The 5,106-nt window shown below is 44.4% G+C and overlaps 1 long non-coding RNA gene across 1 annotated transcript; it reads left to right on the forward strand.

Moving 5' to 3' along the window:
- Window positions 1-2,154: 2,154 nt before the first annotated feature.
- On the forward strand, window positions 2,155-4,515 carry LOC109760775 (uncharacterized). Its single transcript, XR_012183450.1, has 5 exons — window positions 2,155-2,490; window positions 2,608-3,173; window positions 3,291-3,604; window positions 3,803-4,203; window positions 4,287-4,515. It is a non-coding gene; the product is annotated as an uncharacterized lncRNA (long non-coding RNA).
- Window positions 4,516-5,106: the final 591 nt, after the last annotated feature.

Consider the following 5,106-nt stretch of genomic DNA (forward strand, 5'->3'; position numbering starts at 1 on the left):
TTCAAAGATTATGATGCATCTGCAGAATCATAATCTTATTTACATGTTGATCTGGGATGTGGACTTGTTCTCCGAGCCTCTTGAAACCATGGGTTCGAGTTACCTCTTCATCCGGGAAGCGAGACAGTCGAGGAGGAGGTTTGTGGCGGTGGTGCGGCACCGAGGGGTCGGGACGGTGGCGGAGCTAGGGGAGGGCCTGGGTGGACTAGGGAGGGGAGAGGAGAGGCAAATGGCTCATCTAGCAAGGTCGGGAGGTGGGGAGGGATTTGGCATGATTTGCGACGGGTCCTTTATGTCGGATTCCGACATGGCAGGCGTGTCCGGGACATATATGGCTGATTTGAGGAGGCCGGCTAGGTGACGTCACTGCCTTCAATATATATATGTGTGCGCGCGCGCGCAGATTCTCCTAGGATGCTGCGTACGGATTATTCAACCTGCCTTTTCCCCTATTTTCCGTTGAACAGCAGACATGGAGGTAGTAGTAGCAGTATCCAATTGCTGGCGTAGATTTCAGATTATGAGTTCGGCTTTTCAGATATACTGTATAATAAAAAAGAATCTAAAGTGAATGCCTGGTCAAAGAAAGAATCTCAAAGCAACACGCTTGTAATTTCTGTTTCGTTCCCAGGTTGTTCCTAGGATGCTGCGTACGGATTATTCAACCTGCAGCTAACTAATGGTTGCACGCGTCCTTAGAGAAGCCACGCTGAAGCTGCGTCACATACAGACACAACACATGCCCTGCTTATTCTTCTTCTTTTTAGGCGGGGCGAACAAAATTTCTTTTTTTGTGATATTTAGCGGGTATCTCATGAATGTGTGCAAGGGTGCGACTAAGGCCCTGTTTGTTTCAGCTTCGCTTGGATTTTAATCACCCGTGGATTCGCTTCAGTAGTGACGAAGCTAATTCGCCACCGAATTACACTTTGAGATGCTTCAGAAAATTGCATTAAAAAGGTCTAAATCCAGATTCAGCTTCACTGACAAAACTGATTTCAAATAGCTATTTGTTTCAAATCCTAGATTCGGCTTCACCGACAAAGCTGAATCTGGTCTCAGAATCCGAAACAAACAAGGCCAAAGTTTTAGCCTGGGGTCCGCGCACCCCGTTTTTCTTTCACTTTCATTTTTGTTCTTCTCTGGTCGGCCTCGGGCCACCCTCTATACAGTTGGCACTCTTCTGCTGCTCCTTCTATCAATCGAAAGCGTGGTTCTCCCGTGTTCTTTCAAAAAAAAAAATGTTATCAACCAGATAACGCATAGCAGCTGCCCCTGCTGTCCTCCGTAGAAAAGAAAAGGTCATCCTTAAAATGGGTTTTCTTTCTAGGACACTTTATCCGCCGGATAGCGGCAGCGGCGGTGCCAGCCAAAATAATCTGTGGAGTCAACTGTATTTTTTATGAATTTTTTCTTCATGATGAACAGTAATGAACAGTGATTATAGGTTTTTTTTTCAAAAAAGCTGTGGGGTCGGCTGACCCCACGGCTTACACATAGTTTCGCCACTGGATAGCGGTACTACTAACTTTGAGGCCTGGGCCGAGCGACTTGTCTCATGAAATTTTCTTTCTAAGACGATGATGCAGGAGTGTACTTCAATTGCGAAAGTACAAGAAAAACGGGATATATAATCAAGCCCAACATACATGTGGTGGATGAATGGAAGTGGAGATGAAAGTGTGTACTTGAAAAGGCTGCCTGTCCTCCTGCACACGCGAACAAATCAAGAGGAAGGAAGTGGTGGCGGTGGTTACTCACTGTCTGTCACGTCACCGGTCTAAAAAATGCAGTGCGATGATGGGGGTGGTGTCTCTAATGTACGTGTTGATCCCCCACCGCAACCACCGCTTCTGGGCGAGTCGTGCGTGCGTGCAGATATACAGCGATATCATTGCTGCTGCCGACGTACACACCCATCTTTTCTTTTACCATCAGCACAGATACAAGCGCTTATATACAAACGCATACACTCACCTCTATAAACGCATACACGCACACCCTACCCCTTAGGAGCACCTTTAAGAGACTGAGCCGGCATATCATCTTAAGATTTACGAAGCTATCATAGACGCCTCGTCGTCGACAGGAACGTCTCCTCCCACTGAAAGCGCATCGCCGGAAATTCTGAACGTCTCGAGCACCAATTCGAGCATGCTGCAAGCCTGCAACACATCTCGACGCCTCATCCAGCCCCAGCTCTGCCGCACCGCACCGCAACCCTAGCCGCCGCCGGAGCACGCCGCGACGCCGTCGACGGAGAGCACGCCGTGACGCCGTCCACGGAGAGCGCGCCGCGAGGACGCCCACGAAGAGCAGGACGGTACGCCGCGACGCCGTCGACGGAGCACACAGCCAGGGCGCCACCGACGCTGCCGGAGCCAGCCGTTGGGACCTCACCAGCGTTCGTGGAGCCTACCGGCCGTCCGCAGAGCCCTGCGTCAAGGGATCGACTGCTCGGGGAACTGGCTCATCAGGTCCAGTTCAGAGGTTATTTTCTCCTACCCAACGCTGCTCATACCATTGTTTTTTGCAGAAATCCAGTAGCATAGTGTTGGCCTGGGCTTCTATTCATAATATGTGAGTTATTTCTATGTTTTTTTGTAGAAATGGAAAGAAAGACTTTGCACAATTGGTTTGCAAGCACTTCGAACACCCCCCCATGTTGTTGTTTCTGAACCAGCAGCAACACAAATTCTGAACTTGAACCCTCTTACTCCAACAATTGAGAGCAGCAATCCCCCAACAGATGAGAGCACTATCCCTCCTTCAAACGAGAGCACTACCCCCCCTTCAATCGAGAGCACCAACCCCCCAATTGATGAGAGCACAAACCAACCACCAACACCTAGGCTTCTTATCCAAGAGTTTCACCCAAGTCAAATTTTTGGTGATCCGGCAGATCGAATACCAATAGAAGATTATGCCCCTGAAATTCCAAGTGAAGTTAGAAGAGCTGATTTGTTGAAAGGAAGAAACAAAACTGAAGGGCATAATTTTGAAATCACATTGGATGGTACAATCCGGAGATTATCTCCCCTTGATAGAAGAGCTTACTGCTGATTTCTTCAATTATCTCCCTTTGATAGTGACTCAGGTGGGTTCATCTTCCAAGAGAAAAGATGCATTACTTGCAAAGCATCACGATGATTTGATGAAATTGATGGAGCATGGTAAGATTATAGCTGGAACTGGGTTACATCAAGAAACTAACCTTTCTAGACCAGGAGCTACTCGTTGGGGCTCACATCTTAAAACCTTGCTTTGTATTTACACAATGTGGAATGCAGTGGTCGATGTGCTAGCAATCGTGGTTGACGATGCACGAGAACACACTTGTCAAGGTGGAGCTCCAGGTTTGATCATAAAGATGGAATGTTTCCAATTTGTGTTTATCATGTTATTCTTAATAAACTTGTTGCAAACCACAAATATGCTATCACAAGCTTTGCAAAGGAAGAAACATGATGTTGTTGAAGCCATGCATTTGATCTCGGATGTGAAAGAAACTTTGCAAGATATGAGGGACAATGGATATGAGTCATTATGCAGCCAAGCCAAGATCTTTTGTGAGGAACATGGCATTGTTCGCACTAAAAATAAGGTGACTCGACATCACTATTTCATAGCATATTCTATGTTGTTATTGATGCAACTATGACCGAGATGAACCATCGGTTCAATGAAATTAACACTGAGCTAGTGGATTGCATGTCCTGTTTTAATCCAGCCAACAACTTTGCAAAGTTTAATGTTGACAAACTTATCCGGCTTGCTGAAATTTATGCGGATGATTTTACAGAAACTGACCGGTTGTTGCTTAGAATTGACCTTCCAAGATTCCTTAGAAATATCAGGAGAAGTGAGGAATTTAATGGATGTTCGGATGTTTCCACCCTTGCTCAGTTGATGGTTCAATCAACAAAACATGCAACTTTCCCAACAGTATATCGCCTCATCGAGTTGACATTGATCCACCCCGTGGCAACTTCATCTGTTGAGCGAATATTTTCAGCAATGAAGATCATCAAAATAGATTTGCGCAATAAGATCTCGGATGATTGGCTCAATGACTTAATGGTGTGCTATTGTGAGAAAAGGATATTCAAAAGTATTCATGATGATCAGATCATGATACAATTCCAGAGAAAGAGTGATCGGAAAGCTCACTTGCCTCGTGAGTATAATGTGATTGCTTAAGAGGTACATCTCATTTCTTTTCTAGTTCTAATACTCAACTTTGTATACAACTGTTTTGTCGCAATAAACTAGCTACTTTTGGACAGATGGCATGGCGTTTGGGATCTGAAGCATATAATCTATATAGTTCTACAGTAGCATTGGTTAGAAGCAAAACCGGCATCATTGGTTTCGTCTTTCTTTTTGTTGCTTCTGTAGTACTTTATCTATTGCTGTGTGAATTGTATGCTTTTGAATCGAAAGTTTGTGGTATGACCAAATGTGTTACTACTTACTAGTATTGGTGTTGTAAAATATCATGTCGTTTTGAGCTCATATTTGGCACCTTTTGGCTGTTTAAATTGACCATACCAATTTTTACCTCAAAATTTGACTACTTCGAAAAAAATCTGAGAAAACTCTTGTAAATGCTACATGACTACTGTGAATCTGGGAAAGTTTGAGCATCTTTGGACAAAGGGATTGGTATATTAACTTTGAGCCCCCCCTCCATTTTCTTTCTGGATTCGCCGCTGAATGCGAGCACCAGGATTTAAACTCAGGTGGGTTGGGGATACCACTGTCCACCTAACCATCTCAACCACAGGTTGATTCGCCGTACACATCCATCTTAATGGGTGTGTGCTCTCGCCCCAACCATCGTGATCGTGCACCTGCGACGTACTGTAATATACTCTCTTCATTCCGTTCTTGAAAGAGTATATTTTCAACTTTATCGAAGGGTTAAACTATCTCAAAGTTTAATCGAGTTTATGCAAAAATATATCAATACTTGTGAAATCAAATAGGTATATGACGAAAATATATTTTATCATAAATCTAATGCTGCTAATTTGATGGCATAAATATTCGGTTTATTATTGTATAAATACGGTCAAACATTTTTTTTAAACTTTTCTGGATGGC

This window comes from Aegilops tauschii, chromosome 5, assembly GCF_002575655.3.
Source record: "Aegilops tauschii subsp. strangulata cultivar AL8/78 chromosome 5, Aet v6.0, whole genome shotgun sequence".
Taxonomy (NCBI): Eukaryota; Viridiplantae; Streptophyta; class Magnoliopsida; order Poales; family Poaceae; genus Aegilops; species Aegilops tauschii.